The sequence below is a fragment of the Oncorhynchus mykiss genome, chromosome 24 (genome assembly GCF_057628025.1).
Source record: "Oncorhynchus mykiss isolate SJ-2025 chromosome 24, ASM5762802v1, whole genome shotgun sequence".
Classification (NCBI taxonomy): domain Eukaryota; kingdom Metazoa; phylum Chordata; class Actinopteri; order Salmoniformes; family Salmonidae; genus Oncorhynchus; species Oncorhynchus mykiss.
In genome coordinates this window covers 17535865-17556315 of record NC_143045.1, presented here as the reverse complement: position 1 = coordinate 17556315, position 20451 = coordinate 17535865, and the positions used below count along the sequence as shown (strand labels likewise).

Here is a 20451-nt window from a genome sequence, read left to right as displayed (position 1 = left end):
TCCGTTACAACCCAACATTGCAGAGTTGTGTGTCCTTTCAAGCACACCCTTCTCATTAACCTGTGGTGAGTTATTCACATTTTTTGATGAACAAATAAGGTTTTATATGTAAGAGGGTTAAATAAAGAGCAAAATTATTGATTATTACTATTATATTATTATTTTTGCCCTGGTCCTATAAGAACTCTTCGTCACTTCCCATGAGTCGGGTTGTGACAAAAACTCACACTCATTATTATGTTTAATAAATCTATCATATAGTGTATGTGTGGCAGGCTTACAATGATGGCAAAAAACAACATTTGTGAGTGCGCTGACCCTGGTGCTAGAGGGGGTACGCAGATGGAGGTTGAATGTTTGAACTAGACTATCCAAAATAAGACATTCATGTAGGCCTAATTGCCTTTGCCTGGCTACCCTTGCTCCGGCCAAACGCTATGACACACTCACAGACGTTCGTTTCTTATGTAGCAAAAGACAGAGCAGCGGGAAGAAGTTACTGTGAATCGAATCTTCAGGCTAGTATAGCCTAACCTACATTTACACTCCATTATGTAATTAATTTTAACTGGACAATGCAATCTCCCTCCCTGCGGAGGGAAGGGTACATTTCTCAGGCACAGGTTACCATTATTTTATGCACCCTGCGCATCCATGTGCGATTGTTTTCATTCTGACCGTGGTGAGAACTGTGCCGTGTGACGTCACGATCTGGCGCTGCTACTGGACGTGCGCTGTTAAAATCGCTTCACACAGAAGCTGCCATTCAGTGTTGTTGCACTTTAGAAAAGGCAGCACTGCAAGGAATAGCAGTGGAAGAAGAAGCAGAGCAGCCTCCTGCACAATTTATTATAGGGTAGGTGGGTCGCAAGCCCCTTTGTCCTGCGCAATAAAAACACGGAATACCCCAAACGGAGGACTCAAGAGTTTGGAATAGCATTCCTTCTTACTGCAATTGCGAAATGGAAAATTCGTCTTCCAACAACCGGTTTAGGACAACAATGTTCAACCACGGTGAGTAGTCAATCCAGTCTATATTGGAAGGTGAGTGTGCCAATAACTGGCCTATGCAGGTGTACTCGGAGGAGAATGTCGGAAAACAATTCCTAATTGGTCGGTTTGTTTGCATCGCAGGTGGTTTTGCGTCCTGCTGCGTTTCGTGCGCTCCTTCGTTGGCATCGTATTTATCTAGCATACAGATTGCTGGTCGCACACGTATTGTTTGTTAAAGTGGTGCCCAGAGGAATGTATAGTTATGCAATAGTTATGTGACACTCACAACACATCACACTACTATTTATGGACCAGTAGGAGAGGGGAGGTAAATGACTAGTTTATGCGAAAAATGTATGTCTTCACTTGCGGAGAGAGAAGTTCCTGGTACACCAGAAATACCCACGAAAACCCGCTCCCTGAGTCGTTACATATTTACTTTAAACAGTGGTCATAAATCAGATTTATGGCTTATGCTGTCATGTTGGGCTGAGTTTTACCCTTTTAGGCAGAAAAGTGAAAAAGCAATCAATACCTTCAAGTGATCGACCATGCAGTTTACAAGAGGTGGTGGATATATAATTTCCTTGTCTAATCTGCATATTGCGTCCGCATGGTCCTAAAGCACACCGTGCATCGTTTTGTATCACATTCCAAGGGCAAAAATGAAATTTCAGAATGTGGTGGACATGTTCCCAGTGAAAGTTGCGCCCCTGACCATTGCACTGACTGACGTTTTGGAGAATATCTTTCCTCCAGATGAATAAAGCCCTTTATTCACCAGTCAGCCTTTGGGGAAACTGGCTCATCTGTCTACCCTGGTACTCTCTGTATCAGGGTGAGCATTGTTTTGACTCCTGACTAGGTTTTATCCAATGATGACCTGACTGTTTCTGTAGAGAGCATAGAGTTTATTTTGCATACATTTATTTAGCATACAACACAAGTCACGGAGTGAATGGACGTTTCACAATTCCACACTGATTGTGTGTACTTGTGCCCCACTAATTATTTTCCTTTTAGCTCTGTGCCCGACGATGCCACCACTGATAGACATCTGGTTAGCTCAGACTGTTGCCTTTAGAGAAAGCGGGAACAGAGAGCCAGGGGGATATACAGTGCCTTCTGAAAGTATTCACACCCCTTGACTTTTTCCACATTTTGTTTTGTTAGTCTGAATTTAGAATTCATTAAATTGAGATGTGTGTCACTGACCTTAACACAATACCCCATAATGTCAAAGTGGAAGGATGTATTTCAAAATGTTTACAAATGAATAAAAATAAAAAGCTGAAATGTCTTGCGTCAATAGGTATTCAAACCCTTTTATGGCAAGCCTAAATAAGTTCAGAAGTAAAAATGTCCTTCACAGGTTCTATGGATGCACTCTGTGTGCAATAATAGTGTTTAACATTTTTGAATGACTACCTCATCTCTGTACCCCACACATACAATTAACGGTCCCCCAGTCGAGCAGTGCATTTCAAATACAGATTCAACCACAAAGACCAGGAAGGGTTTTCAAAGTCTCGTAAAGATGGATAAAAATAAAAAAGCAGACATTGAATATCCCTCTGAGCATAATGAAGTTATTAATTACACTTTGGATGGTGTATGAATACACCCCGTCACTACAAAGATGCAGTCATTCTTCCTTAATCATTTGCCAGAGAGGAAGGAAACCCCTCAGGGATTAGGCCAATGGTGACTTTAAATAGTTAGAATTTAATGGCTGTGATAGGAGAACTGAGGATGGATCAACAACATTGTGGTTACTCCACAGTACTAACCTAAATGAGAGTGTGGGGGGGTGGAGGAAGCCTGTACAGAATAAAAATATTCCAAAACATGCATCTTGGCACTAAAGTAGTACAGCAAAAAATAGTGGCAAAGCAATTAACTTTTTGTCCTGAATACAAGGTGTTATGTTCGGGTCAGATACAACATTACGGAGTACCATTTTCAAGCATAGTGGTTGCTGCATCAGGTTATGGCGTGCTTGTAATCTTTAAGGACTGGGGAGTTGTTCAAGATTAAAAAATAAAACACGGAATGGGGCTAAGCAGAGGCAAAATCCTAGAGGAAAACCTGTTTCAGTCAGCTGTCCACCAGACACTGGGAGATGAATTCACCTTTCAGCAGGACAATAACCTTAAACATAAGGCCAAATCTACACTGGAGTTGATCATGGTTGTACTTTACTGCAGCCAGCAGAGTCAGCTGACGGTCATGTACTCCTTTATATGGTATAAGTAGACTGAAACAGTGGCTTTTTCTCAGTCCATTGTCCCTTTTCCAAATACAGGTTGTAGGTTTTTGTGAATTCAAGGATCCTCACTAAATTGTATTACTTTCTGAGACCGAGCAAGGTTTTAATTTGGCCGCCTTCTTCCTTCCATTTTTAGTTGTCAACAGACCCTGTTTTATAGTAGCTCAAATTGGAATCTACGACTGTGTAATTAACCCATTTTAACTGATTTAACACATTTAGAAATTGTCTCTTTCTTAAACGAGCACAAATATAAGACCCAACCTTTTGATACCCAACCCAAAACATTGGGAAGGAACCCTACTACTTCACAGTAAGAAGTTGTAGGTTTTTGTGAACTCAACAATCCTCACTAAATTGTTAGTACTGCTCTCCTCTGTAGTCCAGCTGGGAAAACATCCAGTAGTGGTAGACTGATGACCAGAGGCCCGAGTTCAAATAGTATTTGAAATCTTACAAATACTTTGAGAGTTTAATAGAGCCTCTCTGAAGTGCCGTATGGGGGGGGGGTTAGCAATCTTGTGACTATCCCATTGACTCCACTGCACCAGGCAAGCTCAATCAAGCGTGGCTAAAATTATTTGTAATCAAACAAATACCATTTGAACCCATGCCTGCTGATGGCCGGTCCAGTCATAGTGGCTAGCGGTGGACATTCTTCAGTGAGCTCTCGTTGGAGAGACGCAGCCATCCCAGACCACTGTGGCCTCACTAACAGCATCATGGTTAGAGAGGCACTCCAATGTAGGTCATCACACAATCCACACTGAAATCAAGAAGGCCAGCCATTATATTATCAGTACAGCCATTGTTACAACAAAATACCAAGTCTATATACTGTATGTACAGTACCAGTCAATACTTTGGACATACCTACTCATTCCTTGGTTTTCTTTATATTTACTATTTTCTACATTGTAGAATAATAGTGAAGACATCAAAACTATGAAATAACACATGGAATCAAGTAGTAACCAAAAAAGTTAAACAAATCCAAAATATATTTTAGATTCTTCAAAGTAGCCACCCTTTGCCTTGACAGCTTTGCACACTCTTGGTATTCTCTCAACCAGCTTCATGAGGAATGCTTTTCCAACTGTCTTTAAGGAGTTTCCACATATACTGAGCACTTTTTGGCTGCATTTCCTTCAATCTGCTGTCCAACTCATCCCAAACCATCTCAAATTGGGTTAAGGTCAGGTGATTGTGGAGGCCAGGTTATTTGATGCAGCACTCAATCACTCTCCTTCTTGGTCAAATAGCCCTTACACAGCCTGGAGGTGTTTTGGTTCTTGGTCCTATGGAAAAACAAATGATAGTCCCACTAAGTGCAAACCAGATGGGATGGCGTATCACTGCAGAATTCTGTGGTAGCCATGCTGGTTAAGTGTGCCTTTTAATTCTAAACAAATGACTGACAGTGTCACCAGCAAAGCACCCTCACACCATCACCTCCATGCTTCACAGTGGGAACCACACATGCAGAGATCATCCGTTCACCTACTCTGCGTCTCACAAAGACCTAGCGGTTGTAATCAAAAATCTCTAATTTGGACTCATCAGACCAAAGCATAGATTGCCACTGGTCTATTGTCCACTGCTCGTGTTTCTTTGCCCAAGCAAGTCTCTTCTTATTGGTGTCCTTTTTAGTAGTGGTTTCTTTCGCAGCAATTTTGAACATGAAGGCCTGATTTCACGCAGTCTCCTCTGAACAGTTGATGTTAAGATGTGTCTGTTACTTGAACTCTGAATCATTTATTTGGGCTGCAGTTTCTGAAGCTGGTAACTCTAATGAACTTATCCTCCTCAGCAGAGGTAACTTCCTTTCCTGTGGCGTTCCTCATGAGAGCCAATTTCATCATAGTGCTTGATGGTTTTTGCGACTGAACTTGAAGAAATGTTCAAAGTCCTTGAAATGTTCTGTATTGACTGGCCTTCATGTCTTTAAAGTAATGATGGACTGTCATTCCTCTTTGCTTATTTGAGCTGTTCTTTCCATGAAATGGACTTGGTCTTTCACTAAATAGGGGTGGTATACAGAAGATAGCCCTAACTTGTCACAACATAACTGATTGGCTCAAATGCATTAAGGAAAGATATTAACTTTTAACAAGGAACACCTGTTAGTTGAAATGCATTCCAGGTGAGTACCTTGTGATGCTGGTTGAGAGAATGCAAAAAGTGTGCAAAGCTGTCAAGGCAAAGGGTGGCTACTTTGAAGAATATAACATATATTTTGATTGGTTTAACAATATTTTTTTTTGTAAAACACATGGAATCACGTAGTATTTCATAATTTTGATGTCTTCACTATTATTCTGCAATGTAAAAAAATAAAGACAACCCTAGAATGAGTAGTACTCATTCTGGTACTGTATGTAGGCTATCCCCATCTTATAATGAGATGTTATCTGTCTTACTGTCTTGGAAGACATTTTGTGATGCCAATTGCAACAGACTTTGAGGTAACGCATTTTAATCAGTGAAACGGTAGATGGACACAATTGGATGGAATTCACTTGCAGGGCATTGCAGAGGGACTTTGACCTAAAATAGTATTTTACCGTAAATCTTGTTTTAAAGAGAATGAAAACGTGCATCCCTTTGGTCAGCTGTGGGGATAATTGAGTGAGCGTGGATTAGCAACGGCTGTGTCTGAAGTGATCATAGCATACATACATGGTGGTGGTGTGAGTCTAATCTCCTTATACCAGCTCCACATGCCCCCTCTGCGCTGGAGTGCGTGCTCTGTAGCCTCCATGTAAACCCAGCAGCCCTTTCTCTGCCTTGCTTTACATACGGGTGCGAGTTGTTAGAAAAAGTATATCATATTAAGAGGTGCATGGAAGGAAAACTGTACTGAATAGAACATCTCCAGCACACTGGTGATTTTGAGTTTCTGTCTCTGCCTTGCTTTCAGGCAGGCTACATTTCCTCAGAAGGCCTGGGTAGGAATTGTGGGTTTGACGTCCCTGGCTGGCACCCAGCCTAAACCTAGAAATATGTCGAGCCGCTGCCCCTTTTGACGTAGTATACTGTGTATACTATAGTATAAGCTGTAAGCACGCACAGTCTCTAGTACACACTCAAGTATGTGTATACTTTTCTCTCCCTCGTACACATTTCATCTATTCATGCGCGCGCGCACACATACTTGCTTCCTCACACTCCTCTTGTGTTTTTCTCGCTCTCACACACATTCTCACACATTGCAATTTGTTTAACAGCTAGTGGCTTTTAATAGCCATCAACAGCTGGTTAGTCAGACATTGTGTCAGCAACGTTGATAAAGATGTTTTTTTCTCGTCTCCCTGGGTCTGGCTAACAACCAGACTATCCAAGAACGAACCACACTGGGAGCTACATCAGTATTATGATTCCGAGGTTATGACACTGAGATGTTATCTCCAGTACATCCTAGCCAAGCCAACACCACAACCTGAACCTAACAGTATCGTATAATCCAGATCAAACACAGGTTGAGATTAACATATGTTATGGACAGTCTCTGGATTTGATGGAATGGAATTTCAGATGTTGTAAATAATGTTTTCCCTGATTTAAAATATATATTTTTAATATATATATTTTTCTCTTCTTGTATTCATTAACCTGCGTACGTGTGTGGAATCTGGAACCATTTGCTTCTCTGCCATCCCATCCAATCTTCCTCTGTGCAGATGATGAGGTAAGAAGACATTTACTATTATTTTTTCTTTTTACTTAGCCTCCTACTGTACACATTGCGTCACCATTGGTGACGTCGATTGACTGGCCTGATAATGGTCTGGACCAAGAGGTCAATAAAAATAAGCATTTGAAGATTTGAACTACTGAATAGGCCTTCAAGTTACAGATAGCTTCCCTTTCACCAAAATTCCAAGTTGTTATCTGTAGTAGGGAAAGGGAAAATGTTATTTTTGACAGTGGAAGGTGTTGATTTGGGTAATGAATGTTTGCTGAGAGGATTTGTGTTTGCCTCCACATACCTGACCGGGTAAAAGGTGTTCTGCTGTGTGGAAATGGGTGTGGTCTGGTGTTGAACCCAGTTTTTCTAGTCTCGTCCCAAGCAAGGTGACAGACGAGTGTGACGGCACCAACAATTCCACTGTCCGTAGCTTCCCGTGAGGGATGGAGCCCGGTCACACTCAAACACACATCCCAGTGTTGTCAACATCCCACGGCCCTACAGCTGTTTGGAGGGAGAGGTTTATTTCCAAACACAGCAGACAGACCTCTCTGAGGACAGGAGAAGAAGAGGAGAGGGTAGCTGAGGAGGGGAGTGGGTCTGTATGAGTGTATGTGAAGGAGCTGTTCCTTCCTCTAAGCAGCATTCCTTACCCCTGGGATGCAAAGCTACTGTAACTGCTGCAGCATCGAGAGGGAACGCCCAGAGAGGAATTCTCAATTCTCTAATTCTCAAATTCAGTCCTGAGCTACAAAGAGAGTAGAGAGCCACGTGAATGAGTCATGAGCTAGAGAGCCACTGGATCTACTGGGGTTTAGGTTTAAGCAAAAGACCCTTCTGGGTATGAGAGAAGGTCAATGTTGAGGTCTTCAGATCCATGAATGCATTAAACTTCACCGACGGTTTGACCACAAAGCACAAACTTCAGCTCTGCAGTGTAGCCTATACTCTTCCACTGTGACCATCCCTGGCTTCAGCCCAGCCCATGCTGGACTCTGGGGTGTGGTGGGGAGAGAGGGTGACTGTGGTTTCCTCTCTCTCTAGTTGTGAAAAAACCCACGCATACAAACACACACTCTGAGTGATGATGTCATCACTGTCCCTGGACGGTGCCAGTTCTGGGCAGGGAAGCACAGCGACTAACCACAGATCTCTTCACTGTCAACGAGAACCAGGGTTTCTCTCTCTCTCTCCTCTCTCTCCTCTCTCTCTTTCTCTGTGTGTGTGTGTTGGTCTGTCTGTGGCTTATAGTCAACCCAGCATTAGGCCTATATCCCTCGCCTTCAATTACAGCCTGTCACAGTGGCCATGGTGGAATGAAGAGGCTATAGTTAGACTTTATTAGCCTATTAGCTACTGCAGTGGAGGGATGCTGGGTGTTTTCCATCCCTGTGTGTGCCTGCCACTGGGTATCCTGCGGATGTCAAATGTGTCTGTAGCCACACCCTGTCCATCCCTTGCATGATTGACAGCTGTAAACCAGTGGCGCCAGTTAACAGTGACAATGCCTGTAAAAATAGATGTGTGAGGTGTTGCCACCAAGCATGCCTAGCTAGGAATGGGTGGTACAGGTTGGTTTTGATATCATCATTTGCTATTGATGTGCTGTAACTACTCAAAACTACTTTGCTCTAGATCAGGCCACATCAACTATAGTGCAACCATTGTTCCCTTATTTTTTTCAGGCAAATTTTTAGTTCTGCTGAGAGCAAACTTGAATGTTGGGAAAATTCTGTGCAACTTCAAGTGCAGGTTTACTGTTAACACCGGAGGCTCTACCCGCTTTAAGTTAGTTAACAGTGGCCAAGTAGGCTACTGTGGCTATTTGATCATAATGTCGACCTACCACAGTGGCCTACCATCAAAAACAATGGAGAATATGTATCCCATAACATTTTAACATGGAAATAGCTGTTCTATCTCTTGTAGGAAGTAATCACTCCCCTATTGATGACTACAAATGATGTATAACTGGGCTAATAACTCACTAACTAGCAAAGGGTATGAACAAAATGTGCACACGTGGCTACGTACAGCTTTGCTTTGATCTCAAAACAAGCGCATCTACTCAAGACCACAGCTGTAAATACAGTCCAGTTAAAAGTAACCTCCACAGATCCATATAGGCCTACTGTAGCTCTGATTGGCTATGCCGCACCAGTCTGTGTAGAGTACGGGTAGAGTACGAGTCGTGCGCAACAGAACACAATTGCCACAGTAAAGGGAAACGTTGATAGTGTTAACTAAACAGGGAAACTCTAGAAGGTTGAGTGTAGTTCAGTCTTGTGCTTCTCTCCGTGGGCTTGTATTTATTCTGCGCTCTGAGCGACTGTCGGGGCTACTGCGCCATGCAGAGGACCCATGCCAAACAATGGAGCCATTCTACTTCATATCACCAGGCTTTGGGTCACTAGTTAAGTGGGTGGCGTACTGTCACTGCTACCAGAGTTGTCATTGTGTGTTCATCTCAGTGGGGAAGTGCTTGGGCTTAATTCTTCTCTCAGCTCTGTCAGGGGAAATGTGGCGTGTGATTGTGACATTGCGATTCGGACACCAAGTCTCTAGCTGTGGCGGTGGCATTTTGTGACAGACCACCCTCAGGCTCACAGTTTGACACCAGGGTAGGGACACAATCGAGTTAGGGAGCTGCAAGACACGCAACACCCCACTGCGACACCCAAGGTTGTGGGAAGTCAAGAGCAGAGTGAAACTAAGTTAAGTGTCTATGAAAAACTTAGAATCAGCTCTCTGTGAGTCTGAATGGATCCTCAGTTGAAGTTATCTAACCACCACTAAAGTGTCAGTCTCTCTCATGTCAGGAGTTAAGAATGTGTCAATGTGGAACTTACAATGATCTACTACACTACAGTACACGGGGCATCACTATTCCTTGTCTCCTGTCCCCACCTCTAGCCTCCATGTAGCAGAGTGGTGTGGTCCATTGTTACTGAACTTCTCTAAAACCACCACCTTTATTTTCTGCCTCAGTGCCTCTGTCATCTCCCTGTCCCTGCTGAAGGCTGCTGAGGATAGGCTGTTCCTTCTCCTCCATTACGAGAAAGCACTACACCTTTTTAAGTGCAGATCTCACCCCTTTCCTCCTCTCTCTCGCCCTATCTCTTTCTTCACCCCCCCATCTCCCTCCCTCCCTCTTTCTGCCCTACACCCCCCCACCCCTCTCTATGGGAGACCGGGATAGAGAATTAACTGGACTCATAAATCCACCCCAGGGGATGCTGGGTAATGAGACGACACTAATGACCACCTCCAGGTTGTTTTGATGCTAGAGCACATAACCCTTTCAATCCCTTGAAGGATGTTTTGTTGTCATGGATATGTAGCTGTGTCTAGCACCTGAAAGAATATCCTCTTGATGGACAATAAACATTATCATTATCAATGTTCCTAATTTGTTTCCATATGGAAGTGGTATGATATAGATTTGAAATACAAGTCAAGATGGATGTGAAGTCAGACGAAGGCTCAACACTTTACAACCTCACTTCCTGTGATCAGTCACTACTTCCTGTCCCGACTAGGGCCTGTTAGTTCAGCAGACTCGGGGCTCCACAGATGTCTCATGTCAGTTTGAGGCCACCTCTGGCCCTATTTGAGCCTCCATTCCCCAGGCTTTCAGTCGACCCGGACATTCCTTGGAACCCCCAAAGAAGTGGCCCCAGCAGCCCTTGCCAAGCCTCTCTCCCCTCTGTCCCCACACCAGAGAGGGGCCTGGCTATAAATATACCCCAGCTCGATTCCCATGGCCCGTACTGAGGTCCAAGCAGTCACCAAGCAGGCTAGGGGGTGGGGGGGGTACCACCAGGCTTGAACCAGAGAAGCCACCATCCTGCTCAAGCTATGAGGTCCGTAAGTCCTCTGCGGTGTAAATGTCTAGGTCAATTTCTTTATTTTTTTGAAGGACGAGCCTTAAAACATGTCTGCTGTCCATTTATCCTTGTTGACATACAGTATGTTGGGTAGTTTTCTGACAGTATTTGGAGCTGCAGAGAAAGCGGATGTCTGGTCTGCGTTACCCTCATCTATTCTGTGTTGAGCTGAATTCTCTTCTCTAGAGTTGGATTTGTTATGTAGCTGCATTTTCACACACAACACAAACATTCCAGTAACTTCTAGATTTGGGTTAAAGTGGGTTTTGGGGGAATCCTTTTCAATCCCAGCAACTAATGTTTACTGCAAACCAACAACAAACACATTCTTTGCATGCATGCTCTGGGCTCTCATTCTTTCTGACAAACTCCCAGTATATATGCCATTGCTGAGTTCTGCTGACTTCTATATAGGCAGAATTCCCATGTAAGCTGTGTATTACAGAGCGAGTTAGACGGGAGGATTGATTGACTGTTGTGAGTGCTGAGATTTGAGGCTCCGAAACAGACACCCAATCCTGTCAGTCTGCCTTATGGGGATGTAGTAAGTGACAGAACACTAACTACAACGCTGCTCTCTGCAGTCTAACATCCAGACAGACTGAGTCACTCCCTGTCAGACTGAGACAGTGGTATATCTGATCTGCAGTATGTTAACTACACATGACCTGTCTGAGATCCTGTTTAAGCTAATAAGACTGGCTGAGACAGATTTGTGAAGCAGTTGGTGTAGAACCGTTACTGACATCTCTCTGTGGTTGTTCATGAGCCAAACAATGTTTCTAACATGTAATTGCTGCACCAAGATCCCTCAATGGAGTGTGACAATGACCTCTGAGAATTTTTATTTAGTCTCAGCCTTTCGTCTCAACAACAAACCCAAGTCTGGCGTGCGTGCGTGTGTGCACGAGATGCGGTGACAGGTGGCGCTTCCGGAATCAGCACGGCGGCAAGGCTTAATGCTACCCAGCTGCAGCCACACCCCTAACCACTTCCAGATGCACCAGGTCAGCATATGGAAATGCCAGGTGAGAAAGATGGAGGATAATCAAGAGAATGATAGATAGACAAAGAGAAGAGTGGCAAGCAGATGAAGAGCATGGAGGAGAGGAGAGAGACCAGGGACCACACCAACTAAGCCACTGGCATCCAGTGTGCCTAGACTGAACCAAACCACTAGTTACTCAATAGTCATTCCATCCCACCCATCAGAGACCGACAGAGACCGGAGGGCAGCTCCTGCATGGTGACGATTTAGAGGCTTGGTGTAGTAGCTGTAGCATTGAATGCGGTAGCGTGCTGTGACATGATGACAGGAGGGAGGTAGGGGTGACGGGAAAAGAGTGTAGACGGCACCATTTGTGTATGGGAACATTAGGATGTGATGTTTTGGTGGCGCTACTACATTTAATAGTCAGAGAACATGTTGTCTTCAGTGCGATGACACGGGTATTGGAGGCTAGACTGATTCACAGGCCAGCCACAGATCTCCCATGGAGTCTCAGCCCAGTGAAGTGTGTAGGGAGACAGCAGCGGTAGAAGTCAGTCATTGAGGTGTGTAGGGTGGCAGTAGCGGTAGCAATAGTAGAAGTCAGTCATTGAGGTGTGTAGGGAGACCGCAGCGGTAGAAGTCAGTCATTGAGGTGTGTAGGGGGGCAGTAGCGGTAGCAATAGTAGAAGTCAGTCAGTGAGGTGTGTGTGTAGGGAGACAGCAGCGGTAGAAGTCAGTCATTGAGGTGTGTAGGGAGACAGCAGCGGTAGAAGTCAGTCATTGAGGTGTGTAGGGAGACAGCAGCGGTAGAAGTCAGTCATTGAGGTGTGTAGGGAGACAGCAGCGGTAGAAGTCAGTCATTGAGGTGTGTGTGTGTGTGTGTGTGATCCGTGGTTTTTCCTTGATTTTGAACGGCCGCCCTTTGAAACTTCAAGTTGCCACACTACCCTCCCTGTCATTTAGACACAGCCAAAATAAACAGGAGACCCCATCATCTCTCTCTATACACACACACACACACACACACACACACACACACACACACACACCCTATGTACCACACACACACACACACACACCACTCCATCCCACTCACTCAAACACACGGCTCATAAAACTGCACCTGGTCCTAGCCTGGCTCCATTACACATGGGATAGATCGCCCACACTGTTTACATCTAGTCCAATACTGTATTCCTGCCTGTACTACTGTAGGTGTGTCTCAATACTGCATCCCTGCATGTACTGCTGTAGGTGTGTCTCGATACTGTATCCCTGCCTGTACTGCTGTAGGTGTCTCAATACTGCATCCCTGCATGTAGGTGTGTCTCAATACTGTATCCCTGTCTGTTAGGGTTGACCCCAATTAGTTGACTGGCCGATTTGTTTTGCTGTTGGTCAACCGAGATTGTTTTAGTCGCTCAGTAACAAATGTTTTTATGCTTTTGATCCGAAAATGTGATTGGTGATTGGAAGCTCCATATGGAGGGTGTAATGCAATTGCAGAGCCTCCAGAGGCCAAATGGAGCTCTGTACCACACCGCCACGCGCCTCCCAAATGTTTTAACAATGCAGAGGGCTCTGTACAGCTCTGCATTGACATGATTGGTTGATGGTAGGTGGGGACAGAAAATGTAGAAAACACTCACTTTTTTGACAACCGCTCTGCACTGCTCCGCGAAGTGCAAGAAGTATGAATTCCCTAACTTCTGCTGAGGCCATATCACTATAAATGTTGTATGGCCAATGCAGACTTCGGATTGACAATGCGCTCAGATGCACAATGCGCTCAGATGCACAATGCACTCTCTCCAGAATGCGCTCTCTCCTGCCAATTTGTGCACATTCATTGTTTCATAACTTGTGTGAATTGTTTGCATTTGATTGTTAGTGTCTATCAATTCCCCATTACATATCATATACATGCACTGTTCAGTCCTATCATTTCTAATCTACAATGTTTGTTACTTTGGTTATGGTAATTTCTGTTAAAGCATTCAATATTATTATTCCGGTCTTCACCTCAAACAGCGCGCAAATGAGAATTACAATAGTTCCTCTCTCCCTTCCAATAATCACTCAGCGTGAAAGGGGAAAATGTCATGCTTTGATCTAGTGGAAACGTCATAAAATAGGCCTACCTGATTTCTTCTTATTTTGCTTGACTTGGACTGAAATGGGTTCCGGTACTCATTTTGGGTGCTGGAACTGTTTTATATTTGGGTGCAGGAGCTCCACAGTACTTTTGAGCTAATATTCTATAAGAGGAACAGGAGCTCAATCAGTAGAACATTTTGAGGTGCCGGTACTCAGCTCCAGTGAGCTCCTGCCCAAGTCCAGCACTGATTCTTATCCCTTGCATAAATAGCCTACAGCTGTGTCTGTCCCGAGCTCACTGTTGGGGAAACTCTGAGGGCCCAGAATATTTTATACAATGTTTCAAGTTCATTGGCTGCACATGGCCTGTCTGCAATGTGATTTATAGGATATTTATTTTTATCAGGATGTTTAATTCTTGGAGGCTGCAATGTTTTTATTTGTTGGCTCAATGTAGGCTATTTTTACATGGTTGGCAATGCAATAGAAGTTACTTTTTAGGTTTGCATAATTTTCATATAGAATTTTGATTAACCACATGACAATGATTTTGAGCTATGGAGACGTTTTATTATAAATGAAACCATTTCACATTTGCTTTTGAAAACCATAACTGGCACACAGATTGGTAGATATGGTACAATAAATTGGCATTTGACATGAAAGGTTGCCAAATCCTTGTGTAGCCTATTACCGGCAACTTCAGGAGAGTAATCGCAGAATCTGCGAAAGCCAGCAGGAGCGGGAGGAGAACACTTGAGTCAGGTTAAGGTTTAAAAAATATATGTTTTCCCTCCCTTTCCCTGCTTATCTAGATCTCTGGCACCCTCTTGAAGCTTTTGTCTTATTTCATCAAACCATAAGCTTTAAGCATCAGACAAGCTCAATGCATATAGTTGATTTTATTCGAACACAAGGTGTGTCTATATATGGAAAAAATATGATTGATTGGTTGAAAGAACATGTTTGTTTTTTTTGGGGGGGGGGGCCCTACTGTCTGTTTTAAGGTTCAGTATTACAAACCTACAGTAGTACAGACAAACCTACAGTAGTACAGACAAACTTACAGTAGTACAGACAGGGATACAACCTATAGTATGGCTGTCCCCAACAACAACAAATCTATATACAGTTGAAGTTTACATACTTTGGTTGGAATCATTAAAACTCATTTTTCAACCACTCCACAAATTTCTTTTTAACAAACTATAGTTTTGGCAAGTCAGTTAGGACATCGACTTTGTGCATGACAAGTAATTTTTCCAACAATTGTTTACAGACAGATTTATTTCACTTATAATTCACTATCACAATTCCAGTGGGTCAGAAGTTTACATACACAGTTTACTGTGCCTTTTATTACAGCTTGGAAAATTCCTGAAAATGATGTCATGGCTTTAGAAGCTTCTGATAGGCTAATTGACATCATTTGAGTCAAAGTAGAAGTTCAAACTGTTTGGGTACAGACATTGATCGTAGGACAGAACTCTGCAGGCTATCTTTGCAGTAGATTGCAACACCGCCCCCTTTGGCCGTTCTATCTTGTCTGAAAATGTTGTCGTTAGGGATGAAAATTTCAATTTTTTGGGTGGTCTACCTAAGCACCTAAGCCAGGATTCAGACACAGCTAGAACATCCGGGTTGGCAGTGTGCTAAAGCAGTGAATAAAACAAACTTAGGGAGGAGGCTTCTAATGTTAACATGCATGAAACCAAGGCTATTACGGTTACAGAAGTCATCAAAAGAGAGCGCCTGGGGAATAGGAGTGGAGCTAGGCACTGCAGGGCCTGGATTCACCTCTACATCACCAGATGAACAGAGGAGGAGTAGGATAAGGGTACGGCTAAAAGCTATGAGAATTGGTCGTCTAGAACGTCTGGAACAGAGAGTAAAAGCAGGTGTATGGGTGCGATAAAATAGCTTCAAGGTATAATGTACAGCCAAAGGTATGGTAGGATGTGAATACAGTGGAGGTAAACCTAGGTATTGAGTGATGATGAGAGAGATATTGTCTCTAGAAACATAATTGAAACCAGGTGATATCATTGCATGTGTGGGTGGTGGAACTGAAAGGTTGGATAAGGTATAGTGAGCAGGGCTAAAGGCTCTACAGTGAAATAAGCCAAAATACTTATTTTCTACCATAATTTGCAAATAATAAATTCATTAAAAATCCTCTCATTTTGTCTGTCATAGTTGAAGTGTACCTATGATAAATTACAGGCCTCTCATCTTAAGTGGGAGAACTTGCACAATTGGTGGCTGACTAAATACTTTTTTGCCCCACTGTAAAGCTGAAATAAATCATTCTCTCTACTATTATTCTGACATTTCACATTCTTAAAATAAAGTGGTGATCCTAACTGACCTAAGATAGGTACTTTTTACTATGATTAAATGTCAGGAATTGTGAAAAATGTAGTTTTAAATGTATTTGGCTAAGGTGTATGTAAACTTCCGACTTCAACTGTATATGCACAAGTTCTGACATCAGAAACCAAACCACAACCACAACGGTCTAGCCATTTGTAAATATTTACAACATATGTAGTGTTCCATGCAGGGCTGGCTACGGCTGGGTTACTTTATGTAATAAAATCGGTAGCGGCCAGTCTAATCCCAGCTATTTCCTTCGTCTTTTGACAGGGGGTTTTTCATAAAAGTTGACATTTCTGTAATTATCAATATTACTTACTTAGATTCCCTGCCACAGACAGTTGTGCTGTGTTTGTATAAGATTAGAGTTTTGTTGAAATAAAGAGTATCAACAGGAATTTGATCTGCTCCTTCTGGCTACTGTTCTATTCATCTGTAATAACAATACATACAGTATCTTTCGTAGCACCATCCCTGTCTGACTGTCTGTGCTGACAAGAATGACATGTTAGCCTTATGTGAGTAAGGAGGACCACATTGCAGTTGTGTTACCTGTCCTGTGTTTGTCCCAATGTCTGATTTTGAAAATATGAATCCAAAGAAGTGTCCAGTCACTTTTCTCAGTTTGTGTGATGGAGCCAGCGGCATATTGTGATTTGCTTGTGTTTTGGTAGTGAGTGACTGGGGTGCAGAACATCAACACTCAATGTGTCTCATTGAGAGATCAAAGAGGAGGACATATATATATATATATATATATATATATATATATATATATATATATATATATGCACACACACCCTGACAAGTCTGTGGCATCTTGACCTCCCTGTTATCCTGTATCACAACCCTGACCACATTCTATATCACTCCCAGATTCCAGCCCTCTTTCGCGCTGTGCCCTCGCTGTCAGGGATCTGAGAAAGACACGCGCGTAGACACACACACGTAACAGCTCATGTCTTTGGTTGCTCCGTTTACTTATGCTGTGTGTGGCATACTGTAGGTTATTTATTACACAATTCTGTGTGAATTCACGTGAGTTAATGTCGATTCTTCAAAGGTTCGTCGAAGGGTACAGAGAGGACACGGACCATGGATGCCCAGTCCTGGGTTTACATTTTTAAACACCTACTAAAGACATTTTTCAACTAATTGTATCCTCATTTCAACCAGTAAAACTTCTTAAACCTCTTCCATCTCTCTTTTTAGAGTCATTTAAGGGGAGCTGGGAAAACATCCGGGGAGGAGACTGACTGCTAGGTCTAGGGTCAGAGTAGCGGTGACCTCTATATCAAAGAACTGGTCCCGGAGTTCACCTAACTATGATGTTCTCTCTGGTCTCTCCAATTCAATGTCCTCTCCAGTCAGTTTCAAAGGGAATGTCTTAGGATAGACAAATGATAAGTGTTTGATCAATCATTTTCTATCAAGCTGTTTGTCAAACTTAAACCTGGTCTGAAGAAGACTGAAGAATGTGCTTGCTTATAGAGAGGTTGGTGGTTAAGCAACAAAACCGACGCATGCTGAACTATGGGGAAAAACAGACTGGGTTGGCTTAGATTGTTGACATGTAAACAATAGTTTCCAATGTTTATTAAAAACATAAATAAAGTTGCACAATGAGCACTTGTCTCTCAAATACATCGTTAGTTGTTGGTTAGTTAACTACCTAACACATTTTTGCCATATTAGCAAAGACGTTAAGTCAGTCAAACGCAACAAAAACATGATATCAAGAACAAGATCAAACGAGCCACTTGACAATTTCTTGTCTTTGTTGCTAGCAATCTGGCCATCCATAACAGCACACTGATTTCAGCCCCTTTTTGAAGCGTGCGCATAGTTTTCATGACATTGTCAGCTCTGTAAGTCACCCTCGTTCCTCAGAATGTACCGTGTGTGACAACATAAGCTGCAGTGCCCTCTTACAGTGGCATGATTTCCACCATCCATGAATCTCAAATCAAATTTTATTGGTCACATACACATTTACCAGATGCTATTGCGAATGTAGCGAAAGGCTTGTGTTCCTAGCTCCAACAGTGCAGTAATATCTAACAATACACAAATATAAAAGTAAAATAAATATATAAATATTAGGACGAGCAACGACGGAGTAGTATTGACTAAAATACAGTATATACATGCATATGAGATGAGTAAAGCAGTATGTAAACATCAGTGACTAGTGTTCCATTATTAAAGTGGCCAGTGATTCCATGTCTATGTATATAGGGCAGCAGCCTCTAAGGTGCAGGGTTGAGTAACCGGGTGGTAGCCGGCTAGGGATGGCCATTTAACAGTCTGATGTACTTGAGAGAGAGAAGCTGTTTTTCAGTCTCTTGGTCCAAGCTTTGATGCATCTGTACTGACCTCACCTTTTTGGCCTTCCTGTGACGACAGCGGATGCTGTAGGTGTCCTGGAGTGCAGGCAGTGTGACGCGTTGGGCAGAAGGTACCTCCCTCTGGAGAGCCCTGCGGTTTCGGAAGGTGCAGTTGGCATACCAGGCGGTGATACAGTCTGACAGGATGCTAACAATTGTGCGTCTGTAAAAGTTTGAGGTTCTTAGGGGTCAAGCCAAATTTCTTCAGCCTCATGAGGTTAAAGAGGCACTGGTGCGCCTTCTTCACCACACTGTCTGTGTGGGTGGACCATTTCAGATTGTCAGTGATGTGTACGCCGAGGAACTTGAAGCTTTCCACCTTCTCAACTGCTGTCCCATCGATGTGGATAGGGGGGTGCACCCTGTGCTGTTTCCTGAAGTCCATGATTATCTCCTTCATTTAGTTTACTTTGAGGGAGAGGATATTTTCCTGGTACCACTCTGCCAGGGCCCTCACCTCCTTCCTGTAGGCTGTCTTGTCATTGTTGGTAATCCGATCTACTACCGTTGTGTCGTCTGCAAACTTGATTGAATTTGAGGTGTGCGTGAACGGGGAGTCCAGGATGGGGCTGAGCACCCACGCTTTTTGGGCCCCTGTGTTGAGGATCAGCGATGTGGAGGTGTTTCCTACCTCCACTATCTGGGGGTGGCCCGTTAGGGCGGTCCAGGACCCAGTTGCAAAGGGTGGGGTTCAGATCCAGGGCCCTGAGCTTAATGATGGGCTTTGAGGGTACTATGGTGTGCTGAGCTATAGTCAATGAACAGCATTCTTACATAGGTATTCCTCTTGTCCAGATGGGATAGGGCAGTGCGATGGCGATTGCATTGTCTGTGGATCTATTGGGGCGCTAAGCAAATTGAAGTGGGTCTAGGGCAGTGGTGGGCTAACTTTTGGCTCGAGGGCCACATCGGGATTTGAAATTCAATGGAGACTCATAATTGGGGGGACCAATTTGTTTTGTTAAAATCATTTTGCAGGGGCCTCCCGAGTGGCGCAGCAATCTGAGGCGTGATTACAGATCTGGGTTCGATCCCAGGCTGTGTCACAGCTGGCCGTGACTGGGAGACCCATGAGGCGGCCGCACAATTGGCCCAGCGTCGTTCGGGTTTGGCAGGCTGAGATTTTCTTGTCCCATCGCGCTCTAGCGACTCCTGTGGTGTGGTGGGCCTGGCACAATAAATGCTGACACAGTCACCAGGTGTACGGGAGTTGCAGCGATGGGACAAGACTACCAATTACCAATTGGATACCATGAAATTGGAGAGAAAAGGGGTAAAAAGCATGGATTCCAATTGGTCAGACCAGTGTTGAATAGACCTTAGCACGGGTACTTCCTGTGAGTTTCTGCCTATATGAAGGGAGGCGCAAAATGGAGTCGTTATCTGATCTGGGCCTTGTAGGCTGTTCAAAGGTGAGTAGCAGTGATCTAGTGTTTTTCCTAAGCGAGTACTACTGTCAATGTGTTGGTTGAACTTCAGTAGCTTTTTTTCTCTAATTTGCTTTAAGTTCTTCAGCTACAATAAATGCTGCCTCAGGCAATGTGGTTTCCAGTTTGCATAAAGTCCAGGGTAGTTCTTTGAGGGCCGTCGTGGTATCGGCTTGAGGGGGAATATACACGGCTGTGCCTATAACAGAAGAGAATTCTGTTGGGAGGCAATATGGTCTGCATTTGATTGTGAAGTATTCTAGGTCGGGTGAACCAAAGGACTTGAGTTTCTGTATGTTATCACACCATGAGTAGTTAATCATGAACCATACACCC

General features: G+C 43.5%; 1 protein-coding gene across 1 annotated transcript in view; it reads left to right on the top strand.

Annotated features, from left to right (window-relative positions):
* The first annotated feature begins 750 nt into the window (after nucleotides 1–750).
* Nucleotides 751–20451, top strand: part of LOC110503875 (septin-4) — an 86471-nt gene continuing 66770 nt past the window's right edge. Inside the window, exon 1 of the mRNA XM_036961594.2 lies at nucleotides 751–1014. The gene's annotated coding sequence lies outside the window, so the exon portion shown is untranslated. The remainder of the gene's footprint in view (nucleotides 1015–20451) is intronic.